The sequence below is a fragment of the Pyrus communis genome, chromosome 16 (genome assembly GCF_963583255.1).
Source record: "Pyrus communis chromosome 16, drPyrComm1.1, whole genome shotgun sequence".
Taxonomy (NCBI): Eukaryota; Viridiplantae; Streptophyta; class Magnoliopsida; order Rosales; family Rosaceae; genus Pyrus; species Pyrus communis.
In genome coordinates, this window is record NC_084818.1 from 16,181,014 (window position 1) to 16,193,866 (window position 12,853).

At 36.5% G+C, this 12,853-nt stretch overlaps 1 pseudogene; it reads right to left on the reverse strand.

Moving 5' to 3' along the window:
• Window positions 1-1,568: 1,568 nt before the first annotated feature.
• On the reverse strand, window positions 1,569-10,268 carry LOC137719620 (cysteine-rich receptor-like protein kinase 26; annotated as a pseudogene).
• Window positions 10,269-12,853: the final 2,585 nt, after the last annotated feature.

Genomic DNA, 12,853 nt, shown 5'->3' on the forward strand with positions numbered 1-12,853 from the left:
CCTAAGGACTCCAGAGATACATCAGAAGAAGTAGACACAAGAGGAGGATCATCCTATGATATCAAAGATAATTGGGACACTAAGGTTGCAAGATTGGCTTGCCCAAGCTTGGCTTGCTCGTCTTGTTCTCGTTGTTTTTGAAGTTTCAATGGTTCCCACCGGTTAGGATAGCCATGCAACTGAAAGTAATTGTCACGACCATGCTTTTCACTACCATAGTAGGTACAACCACCAATCGGGATTGATGGTTTAAGACGAGGAGGGCGGGGGCCCATGGTGGCCTGTGAGGCTGTCTTAGCAGCAAATAGTGAGCTCTGTGCTGGGTTCGGGGCAGTAGCCTGCGCTACAGTCCTGGGCTTGATGCAGGCAGCTTCTCGGGGGCGCTAGGACGAGGTAAAGCCATGGCTCGTGCTATAGGACGAGCCACCATTACTGCCCCACTTAGCAGTTGTCCTATGGTGTTCATAACAGCATGTCACATCGTTTCCCGTTAAACATAGGCAAAGGTTTGTTAGACAGAAGGGAGGGGCTCAATTCATAGAATATCACTATGAATTTTATCAAACATCTCATCCAATCCTACAAGCAAAGTATACACACGATTCATTTGAACAATTTTATTATAAATTTCAATATCAGTACTGCACTTCATTGGATTAGGTCAACGATAATCAATCTCTTGCCACAAAGATTGAAGATCATTATAGTATGTCTCCACCAGTAGTCCGTTTTGCCTCATGAGAGAGGTCTTGCAAATAAGATCGTATACTTGAGATATATTGGAGCCATCATAGTATGAGTGAACAACCGCGTCCCACACCTCTTTTGTCGTCAGTAATCGAAGAAAATATCCAATTAAATTGGGTTCCATAGAATTGATAAGCCAACCTTCATGATGGCGTCCTCCGTACGCCATTTGGTGAAGGCTGGATCGTCAGTAGGGGGTTGGGGATTACTCCTAAACAAGTAGCCCAACTTGTCTTTGCTAGCAACAAACATCTCAAAATTTTGAGACCAAACTCCATAATTGGCACCATTGAGCTTGATACTTGTTGAAGCCATAGAAGAATCACGATGACCAATTTGTGTAACAACTTGTGGTAGAGATGGGGTAGGATTCATGGTAGGGTCAGTTAAAGTTAGTTAGGGTAGTATTGTTTAGGATAAAGGTAGTATTGGTTAGGATGGGATTTTGATTTCACCGTGGAGTGGTGGTAGGTTCTTCATGGGAGTGCTGGGTTTGCTTGAGGGAACGGGCAAAGCAGAAATCCTAGGATCTTTACTCTAATACCATGCTAATTAGGACTTATTTTGGGGTTTAATTGTATGATGTTATTCTTCTCACCAAGGAGAGAAATATATACTGTACAAGATTGATTTACAAGGGAAGAAAGATAAAATAATATCTACCCTAATCACAGCCTGATTATAAGGACACAAACGGGCAACTATTACAAAAGGTTAATTATCCAACACATACACCATCCATAAAGAATAAAAATGAATTACAAAAATACTAAAACTCCAATTACATTATAATTTCATAAATCAATTTCAATCTTGAAGCTCTAGCGAGGATATGTTTCACTTAATATGGAAACCTCATGTTCCGCTACTTTGACGGAGCTGCTTTTGGAATATTGATTGGACTTTGTCACCCCTGAGTAATTCTCCCATCCTCGTGACTCAGACAATTCTGTTCCACCGCTGCTATGCATAAAAAATGCTGGTTGCAAGGGCACTGGGAGAGTAAGAGAGTAGCTATTTAGCATCATAATAATCGACGCCATGGTTGGTCTATCACCGATATTTTCTTGCATGCATAATAGTCCAATGTGGTTGCATCTCATTATTTCATTTCTCGAATCAGTCTTCAGTGTCAGATCTATTAGATTTAATGATGTCCCGTCTCTTCAACTCCTCCATGCCTGCAATGATTTGTGAATTAATTTGCAGAGATAATCACTGATAACATTTGTTTAGTTTTGTTGCACTCAACTGCATCAATACGTAGAGTTTATATACATATATTTACTTATGAAGCTTATAAGATCTTCCACATTATCTCCATGATGGAAAGAATTGTTTTTCTGTCCGCTTACTATCTCTAGAACTTACACACCAAAACTATAGACATCGGACTTAACAAAAAAGTATCCATACATTGCATACTCTGGAGCCATATACCCGCTGCATATAAACAGGAAAAAGGTCAAGTTTCATCAACATAAATGGAAACTTAGGAAATTATGACAAACGAACACTGCTATACCATAAGCCCCCGAGGCAGTTAATTGCATTCTTACTAGGTCCCCACAATTCGACTAGTATTGCCTTGAGTTTGATCAGGCACAAACAACCTTGCCATGCCAAAATTTGAAATTTTGGGGTTCATTTCTTCATCGATTAAGATGTTATTAGCTTTGAGATTACGATGACTAATTCTAAGGCGAGAGTCTTCATGGAGGTAAAGGATCCCTCTAGCAGTCCCTACTATAATTTTGTAGCGCCTATCCCAATCCAGGTGTGCACGATTTGTTGTGTCTACATATTCGTGCAAAAGAAAGACTTCAATTACAATGTTTTCTTGCATGTCACAGAATTGGAATTACCAATAGAAAATTAATTTAGGAAAAGTTCAGAGTATAAAGCATAATTCCAGACATATCGAATATGATGTGATCGAGACTTGCGTTGGGGACAAATTCATAGACAAGAAGCCTTTCGTTTCCTTTTAAGTAGAAACTAAAAGTCTAACTAAATTCCAGTGTTGAAGTTTGGCGACTAGCAAAACCTCATTTTTAAATTCTAAATATCCTTATCTAGAATTCGTAGAGAGCATTTTCACAGCTATATCTTCTCCATTGGAAAACTTACCCTAAAAAAAAAAAAATTTATCAGAAAAATTAAATTATCATTAAAAAAATGAGATAAGTTTCATTCAAGAAATATGAAATTTAGCTTGGCACATAATTTATATAGTTGTTCATATATGTGTGTGCGTATATTTCGAAACAATGATGTATGATTACCCTGTAAACAGGACCAAATCCGTCATGTCCAATTTTATTTTCTTCACAAAAGTCCTTTGTGGCAACCTAATGGTGCTAAAGTCAAATTGCAAGGACTCCGCATATCTAATTTCATTTCTATCGTCACCCCCTGATGAACAATTTAACAAGAAAACTGTATAAGTTCATTATTTAAAATGTTCATTGTTTATAGAGTGGAGATGCAACATAGTCAACTCCAAATGTTCATAATTAATTATTTTTGTTTCATTATCGGAAAGTAACATACTAGTTTCAAGCTTTTGCTTTGTTCTCCTTACTCTTAAACAAACGAAGATGAATATAATTAGTACTAGAGCAACAACAATTGGCACAACGATAATGATGACAATCCGAGATCTGTTACTCTTCGATCCTGCAAAAACCCGAATTCTTTTTAATTAATCAAACCATAATTTGGATATATTTAAAGTAGCACATATTTTCTACTAAAGCATCATAATACATATAGATATTTACGTATCAATATATACATGTACCTCCTGAATTTGTGTTGTTGGTTGACGATGGAGGAGGACTTGGTGGCGATGAGGGCAATGGTGCCACAGTTGTAGGATCGTAAAAGCGAGAGATCTCGTACCTAACATTACAGTTGGGTTTAACAACCTTACTATTAACATATGAGATTATGAAGAATGGAAGAAAGGAACAATGGCAGAAAGATGAATTAACAAGGAAGATGAAAGATAATGCTCTGTGTATTTCTCAGAAAAGTCGAGTCTAACATACTAAGGAAAATGGCCTTACAACTACCTTTTGTAGTAATAGCCATCTATTTCAAAAGACTCAAATACCCTCACTAACAACTTTCACTAACAACTTTATCCTAACGAACTCAATCTATTCAATCATCTAACCAATGATACTCTGCCACATCATCATATGGTTATTACTCCCCCCTTAAACGAAGCTGAGCTGCTGAAGCTGAGTTTGTTGCTGTTAGAATCCCTAATCCATGCCTTCGGCAATGCTTAAGGAAGATAGGACTATGTAGTCCCTTAGTAAAAACATCTGCCACTTGGTCATCAGTTGGAATATAATGCACTGTAAGATCACCTTTTTGAACCTTTTCTCGTACAAAATGATAATCAGTATCGAGATGTTTTATTTTTGAATGAAAGACAAGATTCGAACTCAATGCTAGAGCTGATAAGTTGTCACAATATAAAGAAGGAGGAGCTGATATGTGCTGATGAATATCCTTGAAAACTGATCGAATCCAGAAGATATCAGCTGCATAGTGAGCTAAAGCTTTATATTTAGCTTCAGTAGAACTGCGAGACACAGTAGACTACTTCTTTGATTGCCACGAGATAGGATTGTCTCCAAGATAGACAACAAAACCAGTAATTGATCTTCTGGTGGTAATATCTGTTGCCCAAGTAGAGTTTGAGAAAGCAGTAATATCAAAGTTCAGCAGTAATATCAAAGTTCCTGTTCTTTGTATAGTGAAGACCATAGTCGACAGTACCTTGTATATATCTCAAAATTCTTTTAACCAATAACATGTGTATATTAGTTGGTTGTGTCATGTATTGACAAACCAAGTTCACTGAATAAGCTATATCGGGCCTAGTGAAAGTTAGGTACTGTAATGCTCCAACTATGCTTCTATAATGACTAGGTTCAGATAACAAACTCCCTTTTCTTGCAAGAACCTGAGTATAAGGTTTGGATGGTGTTGAAGTAGGTTTACAACTGTCCATACCTGTTTTCTTTAATAGATCGTTAGCATATTTGGTCTGAGTGATAAACAAAGATCTATCATCGTGATATTATATATGTAGTCCCAAGAAGTATGACAATCTCCCCATATCCTTGAGATCAAACACACTAGCAAGATCATCAATCACAACTTGTAGTTTTACTAGATTTGAACCAGTAAGGTTTATATCATCAACATAAAGTAATAGAAGAACAAGATCACCATCATCCATTTTCACAATGAGACTACTATCTGAAAGGGATGATTTAAAACCAATGGCTGGAAGATAGTTTGTGAACTTGGAGTTCCAAGCTCTAGGAGCTTGTTTTAGGCCATAAAGTGACTTGACCAATCTGCACACATGATTTAGGCATGTAGGATCCACAAAGCCTTGTGGCTGTTTCATATAGACCTCTTCCTCCAACTCTCCATGAAGAAAGGCATTCTTAATGTCGAGTTGCCTTAATTGCCAACCAAATTGCGCAGCCAAAGCTAAGATTATCCTTACTGTAGTATGTCTTACTACAGGACTAAACGTCTCGGAATAATCTAAACCTTGTTTTTAAGTGTAGCCTTGTGCAACCAACCGAGCTTTGTATCTCGAGACATTACCATCTGGATTTTTCTTCACCTTGTACACCCATTTACTGCCAATAACTGATCGATTTGATGGTGGTGGGACCAACAGCCAGGTTCCTTAGGTTTTCAATTCATCAAAGTCCTCTTGCATTGCAAGCTGTCATTCTAGTTTTGTTGAAGCAGTTTTAAATGTTTTAGGTTCTTCACCATCTGTGATATTAGGCAAGAATGAAAATCCCCCAGAAAAATGCTTACTAGTTGCACTAGATTGATTATCATTATATGACTTCTCAAGTTGTAAAGAATACAACTGAGGTAATGAAGCAAGACACCCATATAGCTCTTTCAAGGAATAGCACCAGTTTGTAGTCTGGTCTGCATACGATTTGAATCTGTTCTTGTGATAATTGAATTATGACTTATAGAAGATGAAGTAAACGGGAGGATTACCTGTAACTGTGTAGAGTCCATGATAGGAAACAAAGGAGTAGTGTCTTGTGGAGAGGAAAAAGTATGTGATGGCCTAGATCCCTGAATTTCTGACTCAGTAGATCCATTATCTCCAGATTGTCTCTCAGATGGACTGTTGTGTACTTCAGTAGAATCAAACTCTATCAAATTCTCATTACTTAGTTGGAGAAGATACTTCTGTTTCAGGTTGAGCCAATGAACTCTATGAACCTGCATGTGTTCCACCTTGCTAACGTCTTAATATAGGTATAGATACAATAACATGCACGGTTCTTGATTCCTGTTGATCCTCATGTCGTTGTGGAACTCCATTCCTAGTGTTATTAACCATTTTTGCAGGAAATAAACTTTCATCAAAACACACATGTCTGGAGATTATGATCTTCTTAGTTTGCATACGATAACAGATATGGCCTTTGTATCCTTGTGTATAACCCAAAAACACACATAGCTCTGACCTTGGTTGTAATTTATTCATATTGTATGGTCTCAGCCACAGAAATACAGCTGAACCAAACACCTTAAAAGACAGTAGATTAGGTTCTTTCTTATACAAACTGAAGTAAAGAGAACTAAAAGATAAACTTTTGCAAGGCATTCTGTTTATTAATAACACTGCATGTGTACACGCAAAGTACCACAGCTCAGAAGGTAAACCTGCATCAGTGAGAAGAGTAATTGCAGTCTCTACAATATGTCTATGTTTCCTCTCTGCAACTCCATTCTGTTGTGGAGTGTAAGGACATGAAATCAACTGCTCAATACCTTTATCAGCAAGAAAAGAAGTAAAATTTTTGCTTGTATATTCACCCCCTCCATCTGTTTGTAAAGACTTGATTGAAACACCAAACTGATTAAGAATAAACTTGTAGAACTTCACAAATATCAGAAACATATCAGATTTATTACTCATCGGAAAAATCCATACAAATCTTGTATATTCATCAACAAATGTTACATAGTACCTATAACCCTCTAAAGATCTTATAGGAAAAGGCCCCCAGATATTAGTGTGCACTTTTTCAAAAGGAAAAGTACATCTATATGTTCTAAGTGGAAATGGAGTCCTGGACATCTTGCCTTTAATACAGGAAATACAAGTACTATGTGTATCATCTGTTTGAGCTGAAATATTTGACTATTTAAACATTAGAACTACTATATCATGAGTTGGATGCCCGAGCCTTTTATGCCAAATGCTATTCTTCACTACTTTTCTCAAATAAGCTTTTGGATTATTGATAGTAATCTGAGAACCTCTTGAACTTGTAACAACAAGAATCTGGAATAACTCATCAGGCCTACTCTTTCCTTGATACACTATCTCCTTTGTCTTCTTGTCCTACACAAAAAATTCAGACTCATCACATATAAACCAGCTTTTGTTGTTAGCACACAATTGTTTCACTGAAAGTAAACTCCTAGTGATAGCAGGCACATGTAAAACTTTATTAAGAATTAGACAGTGTGTTGGTGTCTGAAGTATAGTTGAACCAATATGTTTAATTGGTAAACCTGTACCATTCCCAATAGTTATTTTCTCAGGCCCTTCAAATGGTGTTACTTGAGATAGGGCATTGATATCAGAGGTTATATGATGTGAAGCCCCTGAATCAACAACCCAAGCATCTTGAGGAACAAATGTTGAAGTTTGTTATGTATTCATTGCAGATAATGATGAAGGTGGAGGTTGACCTTGATAAGCATAATTCCCCTTTTGATAACAATTCAATGCAGAATGGCCTCTTTTACCGTAAATCTGACACTTAATCACAGATCTAGTAGCTGGAACATTTGTATTCCTGTGAAAACAATTAACCGCAGTGTGTCCTCTTTTATTGCATATCTGACATTCAATCACTACAGTAGCTCTAGTGTTAACATTTCTAGACCAATTGTTATTTCTAGAAACAAACTGCCTTGAACCACCAAAGTAAGAATTAGATGTGTTCCCAGAATTAGTGTATCCCTTTCCTCTAAAGCCATTATTATTTCTGTAATTATTTCCACCTCTATAATTATGGCCTCCTCTATATTGATTTCCTTGAGTTGGAAATTGAACATTTGAAGACTGTGATCTTGGTACATTCTGGCTACCAGAATGAGCATTAAACCTGTAACCATAAGACTCAGCAGGAGAATAGTACGGCTGTTGATCTGCATGAGATGATGAAGTTGAACCATATGGCATAACAGTGGTAGTACCTGCAGTCATAGCAGGAATATAACCATGACTTTGAGGATTTAAACTTGATGCATATGAACTAGAACCAAAACTAGATCCTTGAACATACAAAGCAGACATATTCTAAGTGATTGCATTCAATTCTTCCTCTATTTCTCTCTCAACACCAAGCAACAGTGCTCTAAATTCTTTCAAAGTAAGTATAGATTCCCTGGCCAAAATAACAGTACGAATAACCCCATACTCTTTTGGCAATCCAGCAAGACCAATAATCATTATGTCATTGTCCAAGACCATTTCACCCGTAGCACTAAGTTGTTCCCTAATATGTTTAAGTCTCAACAAATATTTATCAATTATATCTGACCTCTTTTTGGATTGTATGTAATTCAGTTTTCAGATGTTTGACTCTTGATTTTGAAACAGAAGCAAATCGATCTACAAGATTAATCCAGGCTTCATTTGCTATTCTACAACCAATCACATATTCCATGGCTTCATCAGTTAAAGTAGCAAGTAAGAGACTCAATAACGCCATATCAGTTGCTTCCCATTCAAGATACTCCACTGTAATCTCTTTAATGACACCAGTATCAGGACTTATAACAAACTTTGTTGGACACGGAGTTGAGCCATCAAAATGACCAAACAATTTATACCCTCGTAAGACAGACTGAAATTGAAATGCCCATTTTGCAAAATTATCCTCCTTAAGCCTGATAGTAATCATACCCAAAACACCTTCAATTTCGATTATAAGAGCAGTCATGACTGAAAGATTGACACTTTCACAAAACAAGAAATTATATAATCAACAGCTTTACTATAGAGAATAACACTCTATGCAAACAAATCTCGAACATAGAAAGATTGACACTTTCTTGCAAACAAATCTTGAACACAGAAAGATGTCTTTCTTGAAACTGTAATTCCAGCACTTGAATCAACTATTTCAACACACCCATGTCAAATTTCTACCACAAATTCAAGAGAGAACACAACAAAATTCCCAAAACAATCATAACAGAATCTCAATCCAATCATAGTGCATATACCCAGCCATTATTCGACAAATTATTGAACAACCCAGATGAAAAATGCGAACAATATCACCTGATACAACTTAATCCATCAGCAAATCGCAAAAACCTAGCACTCTGAACTCCAGCAACATACACCAACAACCCAATCGATCAAGAACTCATCAACCAATTCGACGAACGCAGCGGAAGACCCTTTAGGACCAACTACGGCAACGAGCCAAATCCTGACGATGATACCATATTAACATATGAGATTATGAAGAATGGAAGAAAAGAACAATGGCAGAAAGATGAATTAACAAGGAAGATGAAAGATAATGCTCTGTGTATTTCTCAGAAAAGTCGAGTCTAACATACTGAGGAAAATGACCTTACAGCTACCTTTTGTAGTAACAACCATCTATTTCAAAATACTCAAATACCCTCACTAACAACTTTCACTAACAACTTTATCCTAACGAACTCAATCTATTCAATCATCTAACCAATGATACTCTGCCACATCATCATATGGTTATTACTTACCACCTTGCTTCATCCCACAACAATTTGTGATTTCTGCCATAGTGCGAGCTAAGCAATCAGAGCAGTCTAGCTCGGACAAATCCAGTGTGCACTGCACAAGTCCATATACTGGTTGGAAATTGAGAGATGCTGTTGTCCCTATTGCAAACTTACGAAGCGAACCATTCGCTGTAACAGTCATCCATCAGCTTCCTTAGCTCTTGAAAAAACCCGTCAACACCTGACGTTATGTTTTGTGTGTTCGACAACCAGAAAGAAAATGAGTCTTCCATGATACCGTAGATGGAACGGTTTCAGTACCGTAGCATGCACTCATCGTAATAGCCAAAAAATTCTTTCTGATTGGGACAAACCTCTGTGATCTTTTGTGTAGAGTTTTTGAGGCAGCTATGGCAAACATCCGCCTCAACGTTTCCTCTGAAAAGCGCGATTGCATGAACCTGGTTGGAGTTTTGGCCGTAGGATAAGTTGTAGAAGTTGTAGTCGTTGCCGTTGTTAAAAGGTGAAGAAAGGGAGGAGAGAAGGGTATTGAGGTTCGTTTGGTAGGTGCTACTGGTGGTGTAGTTACCTTTCTCATTAAAACATTTAACACTTTGAAAATCTGGCTGAGCAATGACTTGAATAGTAACGAGTAACAGAAGTGGACAAAGGAAGAACATAAATCTTGAGCAGACCTTTAATGGCGCCATGGTGTTGGTAAATAATTTTGTTGCCAAATATTTTGTTTCAGGACATATCGTTTTATACAAGGAAAGTAAAAGAAGTCAGTGCCTAAAGATTTGGTATAGTATTGGTGGAGTGGGTAGATAAATATTGTGCAACATAGGATCATATCACTGCGCAACTTTATGTATAAATAAATAATGTTCAACGATGCAGAATTTTCAAAGATGGTTTCTATTATAATTGAGGGCCTATAACATTTTATCCTATCCTAAGAAAAGTCCCTTACTAAACTTATTGAATTTTTTTAATAAACGATATTATCTACACAAAGCGAATGAGGGTGGGGAAGTGGGCTAAATCTCACAATGAGCTAGCCATAATAATGTGATTCAAATTCACCTTTGACAAGAATTGAACCTAAAATCTCTCACTTATAAATGAAAAAGAATACTACTAAATTGTAGTACTAATTGGCTAAACTTAATCAATTAAAGCCTTGTGATGTAATTATTTCGTTTTTAGTTTGACTACGATGCCTAAGCTAGATTTAATTGGATGAATCACAAGCTATAGGTTTTTGGGAATATTTCGTCTTCATAAAAAGCAGATATAGAGGCAGTCAATATTGGCCAGCTAATCAAATTGTTTATTTGACTGTTTTAATTAATTAAAACATAGATAGCAAAGTGACTAGCAATGCTAGTAATTAATTTTATATTAGAGGAGTAGCTAATTGAATATTAATCCGACCAGGAAAAAGATGCTCATCATATTAATAAACAATCGATTTGATTGAAACGAGAGTGGTGGCTGAGGAAGGTAAGAATTTTCTCTTCTTTCTTAAACGAAACTTGATTGCCTAAATTTTCTTGGTCAATTCGTGTTTTATTAACGCTGAATCATGGTCAATGAGAACAAAACTTCTATCAAAATAAATTAAGGAAACAAGATAAGGTGATCATATACGTTCCTAGAATTTAATAAATTTCCATGAGAAAAAAAAACTGCTGTAAATTAATGCATGAACAGATTGGAGAAAAAAATCAAATGACCATCTTCTTCTAAATATAAGGCGTACGTCTAGGCAGGGCTCCATGGTATTTTCCTGAAATTTCATTTCGTCCAGGGAGGGCTCCATCTACCTATAACTTTTTAGAGAAAAATACGATATTCATCAAGATGAAGGAAAACGTACAATGAGAGGATAGTGTGCTTACTAATAGCTATACTAAGATGATGACATTTGTCAACTTGTAATTGGTTGAGTTAGTTGTGATTGTAGTTAGTTGTGATTAGAGATTGTTAGAGGGTATTATAGTCATTGTTGTAAAAATGGTTTCTATAAAACCATAGTGTATTAGTCATTTGACTTTAATGTGAAATATCCAAAGTTTACAATTTCTCTCTTAAATCCATGTCTTTCCGCCTATCTCAATTTCATAGCTTCAACACATATACTGAAAGTTTAAGATGGTATCATCGCTGAAAAAGGCTCATCCCCGTTTCCAATCCTAGGCTTTCTTCCGCTACTCTGATGATGTTTGATCTTTGGTGGGTTGGTCAAATTGGGTGTTGAAGTTTCGTTTCGAGTGCATCTCTTCTTGAAATGCTGCGACTTGATATGGATTGTTTTGGGATCATCTGATTTTTTTTCTTCTGCTTGTTGTAATCGATTCAGATATCGGTGGTATTTTCGCACATCTGGTATTCAACGATTTGCTTCACCCATGACTTATTGCTTTTTCATCATTATTATTTAGGCTTCTTCTTCAATTGGTTTAGTTTTTCTTTTATATCTTGAATCTTGGTGAAATTGAATGTGAGTTTTGTGATCTGAATCATATCGAAGTTTTCGATTGTTTGTTGATTTTGAGGGCTTGAAGTCTTTATTGAGCAGTTAAGTTTTGTGTGGGCACCAAGGGTTTGTGACATTTGTTTCTCACTAAGACCAACAATCTGTGTAACCCTCGATTCTGTATTTCGTTGCACTTCCACATTTTCTCTGGGCTTGTCAGGGATTTTGGTATGTCTGAGGTGCAATACTTAGTGAAAATTTATTGCAATCGATATGTGATTTCCTAGCAATGATTCTTGAGACTTTTGGTGTTTATGGAGAATCAACTATGTAACTGTGTAGGATATGTCTTGTAGTATGTGATGAACAAAATATGCTCAAAATGGAATGCTTTTGCAAATCTGCATGGCATGACTTTGTGCAATTGTAATTACAACACCATTTGCATTTACATTGGGCCTCTTGGCATCCATATTCATCATTATCCTTGCAATCAAGGAGTATATATGAACGTATACAGCTCTTGGTATGGATCCCTCAGCGACAGTATCAGGTGGTTTGGTGTTACATTCTTGGCATGGTTTTCTGGTGATTTTGTTTTGTTTCTATGCTTTTGAAATTCATAGGCAGTTTCTTGAAGATATATGGGTTTATGTTGAAAAATGGGGTTATTCTTGCTTTTGGATGAATCCAATGAGAAACTATTGTTTTATTCAGTGATTTTGTTGGATTACAAGATTTCAAGAAAGTGCCATTCTTTCTTGATGTTAAGAAAGTATCATCCTTTCTTTCGTTCCACATAATTTGTCAAGA